At 33.0% G+C, this 10061-nt stretch overlaps 1 protein-coding gene and 2 pseudogenes across 1 annotated transcript in view; all 3 read left to right on the top strand.

Moving 5' to 3' along the window:
- The first annotated feature begins 4528 nt into the window (after positions 1-4528).
- LOC125849733 (cytochrome P450 CYP72A219-like) overlaps positions 4529-10061 on the top strand; it is an 18128-nt pseudogene continuing 12595 nt past the window's right edge.
- The window catches only part of LOC125849734 (cytochrome P450 CYP72A219-like), a 5435-nt pseudogene continuing 5101 nt past the window's right edge, over positions 9728-10061 (top strand).
- The window catches only part of LOC125849732 (cytochrome P450 CYP72A219-like), an 8944-nt gene continuing 8889 nt past the window's right edge, over positions 10007-10061 (top strand). Inside the window, exon 1 of the mRNA XM_049529700.1 lies at positions 10007-10016. The gene's annotated coding sequence lies outside the window, so the exon portion shown is untranslated. The remainder of the gene's footprint in view (positions 10017-10061) is intronic.

Genomic DNA, 10061 nt, shown 5'->3' with positions numbered 1-10061 from the left:
AATGCAAAAACAATAGAGGAAAATGAACTATTTTAATTTTTATGAATTTGGTGTGTAATTAAGAGGTAAGAGATTTAGTTGGAATATGGTTATTTATAGAATAGGACAACATTTGAGCAAGAAGTTTTTTAAGACACTAATACTTCCTCTGTCCCTAATTACTTGTCCACATTTCCTTTTTTAGTTATTCCTAATTACTTGTCTATTTTGACAAATCAAGAAATGATACAATTTTTTTTATCTTATACCCTCAATTAATTACTTTGAAAAATGTAGAACTTCCTAAAAATATTAAGTTTTTAATTCATCCACTTCATAATTAATAGAGGTAAAATGGTAAACTCACTATGTCAATAATTGATTTCTTAATAAGTGTGTCAATTTAAAAAGTGGACAAGTAATTAGGGAAATCTGACATTACATGGCAATATTTCAGAAAAAAGTTTTTAAAGGCACTAACATTTCTTCTTCATATTTAATATTTAAAGTGAGTGATATTGATTGGGGGAGAGGAAGTAATAAAAGAAGCTAGGTGTTTTTTTAAAAAAAAAAATTAATTTTGTTCTTTTATGTGGTCCTGATTTTTGATTAATTCTTTCTTCTTTTTTTGAGTGCCTTATTTTATATATATATGGTGGATAGAGTGGTGACAAAAATCTATCTTCATATTTTTCTAAACGTATGCATCATATTGATACTGATTAAAACTCTGCGTAGATATGAATGAGTTAGTCTATTTGAGATGAGTTGGTTTGATTTGATAGGATACTTAAAAAAATAATTGTCTGAAATATTTGTATGGTGTAGAGTGCAAGTTAATCTATTTTGCTGGACAAGAGACCACTTCAGTGTTGCTCATAGGTACAATGATTTTGTTTTGCCTACGTTCAGATGCGGAGCTAGGTGAGGTTCATGGGTTCGGATAAATTCAGTAGCTTTTTCGTAGACCTTATATTTGTATAAAAAAATTAATTAAATATATATGTATATTAATTTGTGAACTCCTAACAAAATTAATTGACAGTTATTAAAGAAATTTGGAACCCCCAAATTCTTAAACCTGGCTTCGCCTCTGCCTACCTCTGGAGTGAAGTATGTGCTAGAGAGGAGGTGTTGTGGGTATTTGGAAATGATAAACCAGATTTGGGTTTTTGGGGTTACAAATTAGTTGATTTTGGATTCATGGTAGGGTAAAGATCCTATTGTTAAGTTGTATGCCTTGAGCAAATGTGATTGGTAAGATATCATAGCTACAACTGGTTAAGTTCAATAACTCATGACATAATTTTGTTTTTGTAAAATTTAAGAGGAATAACAATACATTTTTATTTATTTATATATGTGTGTTTGGTACGGAGGAATTTCAATTTTTTCATTTTTGATTGGTCAAAATTTTGGAATTCATTTTTTTTACGAAAACAAGTTACTTAAAAATGAGCTGGAATATAACTTCTGTAGTAGAAGTAGGAAAAACAAGTATCACAAGTGACATTTCACATTGATTGTGTCTTCGTGACCTTCCAACACACCTCTTCTTCACCCTCACCATTCCTAGGCCCCATCCCCACCTCCTATAGTATTTTTCTAGATTATATATATGGAGAAACGACCAAATATACTCTTGTGCTAAAAAAAGAAATAGTTTAAATATACTCCTTGTTATACCTTTGGGTACTTTCCAAATATACCCTTCCAGTTATACTTTAAGTCCAGATATACTTGTAACATCCGACAATTTGAAATAACTATGAAGAGGCTTAGAATTGGAAATAGTCATTTTTTGGAAGGAATTCAAAATCTGGAAAAAAATTGGTTAAGTAGGGGAAAAAGTGAGTTTTTGGCCAAATTTGAGCAGTCATAACTCCTAGATCAGGAGGATTTAGGTGTAGTTCCAGTTATGGTTGCGAAGCTCGTGGAATGATCTTTCCAACGCCACCGAGTTTGCTCGATTCTGAGTTCGTATAAGTGAGTTATGCCCTTTGGAAGTCGGGTAGTTGGCAGGGAAGTCCGTCCGGAAATTTTTTTAAGGGTATTTTGGTCTTTTCCCTAACCAATTCTTTTTGTTATATTGTTGCGTTAGGCTGATTTTTAGATCAGTTTGTCCCATTTTAAAGAGTGAGAGTGAGGGTTTGTGAGTGAAGAGGAGAAGAAGAGGAGAAAGAGAAGATCAAACAAGGTTTCGTCAAAGATCATCGTGGATATCGTCGGGGATGATCCCTACTAGGTATGTGAGTTCATAGTGTTGGGTTGGTTCTTTCCCCCACATGCCAAACTCGTTTTATTTTCGAGAAAAGATTGGTTGTGTTGTTGATGTTGTTGATTGTGTTGTTGAAGTTCCTTGTTGATTTGGGACATGTTTCCGGTTGTGTTTTTGAGTTGAAATCTATTGTATGTTGAGGGGTTTATGGTTCTAAGTATTTGGGGCTGGAACCTTTGAGGTTGAGAAGGTTTAGAGTTGGAGAAATGAAGGAAAAAAGTCGAAGTTATCGGGGAAAAGAGGTGGCGCGTCGCGCCTTGCAGAGCGCCCCAAGAAGTGTTCTGAACTTCTCCCCTTGGGGTGCCGTGCCTAGCAGTGCGCCCCAGCTGCCCTTCTGAGCTTTGAGGGCTGGCACCCTGCGCCTTGCAGAGCGCCAAGAACGCCAAGTTTCCCCTTTTATTCCCCACTTTTTCATGCATGTTCCTTGGTATTGTACCTATGTTTCATAGTTGTTTCCAACACTCCAAGGTACGTCTAAACGTCAAGAACTCATCCATAAACGTGTGATCATATACTTTGAATCCACAATCCAATTCAAGGCGAGTTAGGATCAAGTCAAAGTGAAGTTAAGGGTCAAGTCTAGAAGTTAAAGAAGTCAAAGCAAGTTTTCAAAGTTGTTCAAGAGTCTTTATTGAACGTTCTAACTTTGTTTTAAGGTTCGAGTTTCAAGTCAAGTAAAGAGTATCGAGTTTCAAGTTAAGTCAAGAGTTTAAAGTTGAGTTCATTTCTCAAAAGCTATTAGAGAACTAAGTATTCCCAAAGAAGTTTATAAATGTTTTTACATTTGATTAAGAGGGGAACCATGTTTTCCAAAAGAGCCTTTGGGCTAAGTTTTGAGTAATTACCTCAACTAAAGCAAGATGTGTTTAAACACACCTACGAGCCAAAGTATTTTTGGGAGTAGTATTGAGCACCCAATTGGGGACACGAGTTCATATTAACTCAACTCTCCATAAGAACCATGCGCCAATATGGGACTTGACGGGTCATTCTTTTTAGATGACCACGTAAGATTAAGCTAGTGGATCCACTAAGTAAAGTAAGGTCCTATATCACGGCAAGGTATAGGATGGTCCTTAGGCAATGTGAGGTAAAACGTTGTATCATCACTAGGGCTCATAGTGGTGGTTGTCGTTTAAAGAATCTCCCACAAAAGTTATATTACTTTTATATAAGTAGAGTTGAGTTTGTTATTGTTTTATCATGAACGAGCTAAGTTGTTTACACTGTTTTACAAGTTTTATATATTGCATGTGTCTTATTGCCTTATATATTGAGTTCAGTGATTCATGAGTCGTACAGAGCCAATGTAAGTGTTCTCTTGTACTCTTTTCAAGCTTAAGTTGTGGTTTAGCTTTCCAGCTCGTATACTCGTACATTCTATGTACTGACGCCAGTTGTCCTGCATCTTATTATGATGCAGACGCAGGTACCCAGGATCAGCATCCAGCACGCTATTGATCCAGTTGAGCACTCCAGAGTCACTGGTGAGCCTCCTTGCTTTCCGGAGGACTCGGTTGTTTTGTTCTCTTAGTTTTGTTTTATTAGGATGTTGCGGGGTCTGTCCCAACATCCATCTCAGTATTATAGAGGCTTCATAGACAGTCAGTCAGTTAGTGTTGAGTCTCTCATATGTGTATATATAGTATTCTATTTTTTGAGACTCGAGTTGCCTTTTTGGCAGGTTTTATCAGTTGGTTGTTTTATAACCTTTTAATTGCATTGAGTTATGCTGTTGAGTTAAGTTTCCGCTGAGTTAAGAAAGCCAGGCCAAGGGTTCGCTTGGGGGCCAGCAATGGTCTTCGAGTGCCGGCCACGTCCAAGGTGTAAGCTCGGGGCGTGACAATACTTCTCCCAATATGACGAGGGATATATATACATTTATATAGAGTAGAAGAAAATAAATAAGAAATCCGCTTATTAATTTTCCTAGAAAAATCATAAAATTGATCAGTGGATCCAAACAGATTGGAAAAAAGTCTTTATTAGTATTGTACCATGATGTATTTGTGGTGGAGAGTACAGCTAGGTCTTATCTTGTCCAAACAACAACAAATCAAAAAGGTAAATTAGCTATTTCCCCTCTTTTTTCTATGTAACAATAAACAGCTAGAAAGATAATTTGACGGAGATTTTGTCCAACACAATTATAGCAATAATTTTTGTTGCAATATTGTTGGTATATACATGGAGAGTGTTGAATTGGGCATGGTTTAGGCCAAAAAAATTGGAGAATATCTTAAGGCAAAGAGGTCTAAAAGGAAATCCATATAAGTTACTCTATGGAGATTTGAATGAATTCACAAAAAGTATAGTTGAAGCGAAGTCTAAGCCTATCAATTTCTCTGATGATATAGCTCAAAGACTCATCCCTTTTTTCCTCAACTCCATCAACAAAAATGGTATGTTTTAACACTCTAGCTTACAAAATGATCATTTAAACACGTGTAATATTTATGTGTTATGCTAGCGTACATTGGGTGTCTATAAGACATAGTGGAGAGAGTTGAAGCGTTTAGTTGATAGTTGAGACTAAGTTGAGGTGTCTAGATTTGAACCTCAAAGTTGGAGTGCTTATTTGTCAACTAAAATCAAATTTGAGTGTTTGTTTATGTATTATGCCTTTTTTTTTTCTAATCGGAAACGGATTACTGGCAGGTAAAAGTTCTTTTGTGTGGCTAGGCCCATATCCAACAGTGTTGATCACAGATCCTGAACATGTAAAAGAGATTTTCATAAAGAATTATGTGTATCTAAAGCAGCGTCATGCCAATCCAATGACCAAGTTATTGGCTGACGGTCTATCAACCATTGATGGAGACAAATGGGCCAAACACAGAAAAATCATCAATCCCGTGTTCCATGTTGAGAAGTTAAAGGTTCTACTTTATTACTCCTTCCGTTATATTTTATGTTGTGGTCTTAAACTAAAGATGTGTATAATATACCAAAATATCATTTGAATCTTGTGGTCTAAACATTCCATGTAGGATATATTATATAGAAAGAAATGTTCTTTTTTAAAGAGACTTTGAAGGGAATTATAACAATCACTTGCTGGTTTTCTTATATACAGCATATGCTGCCAGCATTTTATGTGAGTTGTAGTGAANTATACCAAAATATCATTTGAATCTTGTGGTCTAAACATTCCATGTAGGATATATTATATAGAAAGAAACATTCTTTTTTAAAGAGACTTAGAAGGGAATTATAACAATCACTAGCTGGTTTTTTTATTTACAGCATATGCTGCCAGCATTTTATGTGAGTTGTAGTGAAATGCTAAGCAAATGGGAGGAAATTGTTCCAAAGGGAACATCATTAGAACTCGATGTATGGCCAGACCTTCAAATAATGGCTAGTGAAGTCATATCTCGTACAGCATTTGGGAGTACCTATGAAGAAGGAAGAACAGTATTTGAACTTCAGAAAGAACAAGCCGAGTATGTAATCGAAAAAGGATGATCAATTTATATACCAGGATCAAGGTACATCACATTTCCACGTTCAAAACTTTCTTTTGCGCTTGCCAAATATCTCTGTAATTAAATATGAAATTTTTTCTACTACAAGACTTTTCTTGCCAAATATCTCTGTACTTTTTGAACTTCAGAAAGAACAAGCTGAGCATGTAACAGACATAAGTCGTTCAATTTATATACCAGGATGGTATAACAATTTATTTGTGAAATTAATATGTTATATGGAAAATCACATGTTCATTACTTACTACTAAAAAGACTTTTCTTGTTTGCATTTAAATTTGTTTTGTTAGGTTCTTGCCTACTAAAAGGAACAAAAGAATGCTGGAAATCGAAAAGCAAGTCCAAACAACGATCAGGCGTATCATCGACAAAATATTGAGGGCAATGGAATCAGGGGAGCCTAGTAAAGGTGACTTATTAGGCATATTACTTGAATCCAATATGAAAGAAATTGAACAGTTGAAGTGATTGAAGAGTGCAAGTTATTCTATTTTGCTGGACAAGAGACCACTTCAGTGTTGCTAGTCTGGATAATGATTTTGCTGTGCTTACATCCAGAGTGGCAAGTACGTGCCAGAGAGGAGGTGTTGCACGTCTTTGGAAATAATAAACCAGATTTGGAAGGACTAAATCGCTTGAAAATTGTAAGTACTTTTCTTCCAATCTTTTAATTACTACGTTTTGTGTCCTCAATTATGTGTTGAAATTGATTGTAAAAATAGACAGTTGTAAAAATAGACCAAAAGGTTCTCCTTTGAACTCTCACCATCATATACACATGCTCCATTTGCAATAGGGACTATTCATCCTCAGTATGGTGCTCCTCTGGTTATGCGCAAACTTTAAGATGATATTTTACGACATTGGTGTTGTACGTTGATCTACATGCATTATTTGAATGATCGATGTACTAAATTGTTGTGAGATCGCAGTAGTCATGCTTCGAATTTAAACATTGACTGCAGTTTGGTTAATGTTATAATCAAAGTTTCTTAGTTAATTTTTCATATTTATAAGAAGAAAAAAAGAGTACTTGAGAGAAACCTTACTTATCACTTGTGGGAGTAGAGATGGTAGCAACAATTTGTGTTGCAATTTAGCTCCTTCTTGCATTGTGTTGTGATTTAGACTATTCTTGTGGTACCATTTTAATTGGTATTTTTCAAGAAAAACGTCTAAAGTAAGAAATTCAGTGTTTCACTAAGCTTTCAAATAACGGGCCATATACTACTAAATAGTACTATAACTAGTAAGAAAATAAATGAGAGTCACATACATAGTTCTACTAGTTTCCGCGCACGCGCGTTGCGCGTGTTTCCCATATTAATGATATAGTTCCCAATTTTTTAACTTGGTAGTTCCCACTTTTATAGTAAAATACTACTACAAGATATCATTTTATAACTCCCTCCAAATACACAAATAACGTCGTATTAATTATAAGAATAAATGAATTAATGAAAATTCTAAAATCAAGTCTTCCAAAGAAACGTAACCAACTTCCTCCTTTTCATAGCTCATGAATTTCTGCTAGCTGCACTCCATATATCATCCAATGAATGTTGAATGTTACATGTAAATTGATATGACAATTATTCAATTCCAACATGTATCAACTCTACATGTTTCTCCATCTCCCATTTTCTTTATATCATGCAAAAGGAAAAATTTAAAGGAATAGAAAGAAAATGAGAAGGAAGGCCAGATTTTTTTTACTCAACTAAAGAAACAAAACTGGAAGGAAATGGAAATCATTTGTTACCTTTATATAGTGTTTTTTTTTTTTTATGTTCTTTGAAATTCCTTTTAACATAATATGTATTTATTAACCTACACTTAAATACTTAATGAACTATTCAAATTCTACTGATTGTTATATTAACAAAGATTGATTACTAATTTAGAAGTGTTAGAATTTGATATGTCAAGTCAAAGAAAATGAAAAGACAAATTATAGGAATTGTAAAAGTTAGGTAAAGTAATACATGTGTGTTAATTTAAAGCAATTAATCATGTATTATGTGAATTCTTTGGATACGTTTGTCTGAGCATTAAAGTACCAGTTTTCCACTTCCAAATCCCGTTCAATTTATGTAATTGAAAAATTAATTAATTGAATTTTATTTAACTTTTACCTAAGGTGTGTAAAATAATATTTTTTAATTAGATATTTAATTAAATGTTTGATTTAATTAGATAATATATATATATATATATATATATACACACACACTTACGGAATTGTAAAAGATAATGTACTAATACACATATAAGAATATGAAGAATCAATTCTGAAATTGTTAAGACGTGCTGCATATATAAATGACTTCTAATGACTTCTTGAAATTAGTAATTGATATGTGGAGAAGCATATAATTATGGTTGATTCATGGTATTGTACTCAATATGATGTTTAGCATTTATTTAAACGTATATTTACAATTTTTTGCACAAATTATTAAAGGAGTATTTCTTTATTTCAAGATTAAAATGTTTAATTAATTATATTAGATGAATTTAATTAAATATTTTATAACATTTTCATTTAGTGTAAGGGTAAAATGGTAATTCAACTTTTCACTTTGGAGCTTCCCACTTATAATAATATATGATAACTACTTGCATATGACTTTCATAAATACTTGCATGTGATATTCATTCATTTTCTTACTAGTTATAGTACTATTTAGTAGTATATGGCCCGTTATTTGAAAGTTTAGTGAAACACTGAATTTCTTACTTTAGACGCTTTTGTTGAAAAAATACGAATTCAAGTGGTACCTCAAGAATAGTCTAACATCACAAGACAATGCCCTAACTCATCAATATCACTAGATTTAGGAGACTATTAGCTAACTAATTAGATGGAGAACCTCACATTTTTCCTCATATACTCTGACATGCATATATAAACTATTCACAAATTTCCTTGGTAAACTTTTCCTCATAAATCAAAAGAATTAATTAGAACATATCTAACTTACATAAAAATATCTTATTACATATTAATTAGAGATAATAAATTTACTGCCTGAAAAAAATATTATATGGAGAAATTTATTATGAGCTGTTTCACTTATTGCATCATCTTTAGTTACAAAACGTCAGCATCACTCCTTAATTATATCTACACAAGAAAATTCCAAGTTCAACAAAACTAGCTAGGGATTGGAAATATCAGTAATATAGATGAGTACAAAGAAAAGATAAACAAAATATTGAGTATGGTAAATTTATATGAAAACAAATGGAGATAATGTGTGAAAGGACGATATCTCTAATTAGGAACAAATGTCAAAATTTTACCAAATGAAGACAAGTTAACAATTTATTAGAAATAAAATAACTACTATGCGAACCTTTATGTACCTAAGTAAGGCGAACCTTCAACTCAATCAGAAAACATATATGAATCCGTCAAATTAAAGACAATAACTTATAAAACATAAACACAAATAAAAAAGAGAGGCACAAACACAAAGTGAATGATACAAATAAACACTTGAATTGTACCTCGATCCGCGTGACTTGGATGTATTTCACGCATTTTGCTAGGTAGAATTCAAATTTCATATTTGTGTGAAAAAAAATGTGAGGTTCTCCATCTTAGTTAGCTAATAGTCTCCTAAAGCTAGTGATGTTGATGAATTAGTGCATTGTGTTGTGATGTTAGACTATTCTTGTGGTACCACTTCAATTAATATTTTTCAACAAAAGCGTCTGAAATAACAAATTTAGTGTTTCACTAAGATTTTGAATAGCGGTCCATACTACCACATATTACTATAACTAGTAAGAAAATGAATGAAAGTCACACACTTAGTTCTATAACTACTTGCATTTGATTTTCGTTCATTTACTTACTAGTTATACTACTACATAGTAGTATGTATCGCTATTAGAAATTTTAGTGAAATTATATACTATATAATATGATGTTAATTAAGAGGAAGCAGCTGAGATCGACAAGCCTTTCATAGAGTTGTCACTTGTTAAAATGGAGATGTTGAGAATCATGATAACAACAATTTGTGTTGCTTTTTTGTTGGTATATACATGGAAAGTGTTGAATTGGGCATGGTTTAAGCCAATGAAACTTGAGAAATACCTAAGAAAGAGTGGTCTTAAGGGAAATCAATACAAATTACTCTATGGAGATTTGAAGGAATTCACAGAAAGTGTCATTGAAGCCAAATCTAAGCCCATCAATTTCTCCGACGATATAGCTCAAAGGCTCATCCCCTTTTACCTTGATTCCATCAACAAAAATGGTATGTTTCTGTGTTTAGAAACGTGAGTTGAGTAATGCGTATCAA

The sequence above is a fragment of the Solanum stenotomum genome, unplaced genomic scaffold (genome assembly GCF_019186545.1).
Source record: "Solanum stenotomum isolate F172 unplaced genomic scaffold, ASM1918654v1 scaffold10238, whole genome shotgun sequence".
Taxonomy (NCBI): Eukaryota; Viridiplantae; Streptophyta; class Magnoliopsida; order Solanales; family Solanaceae; genus Solanum; species Solanum stenotomum.
The sequence above is the reverse complement of the archived record's forward strand: the minus strand, read 5'-3'. Positions and strand labels throughout refer to the sequence as shown.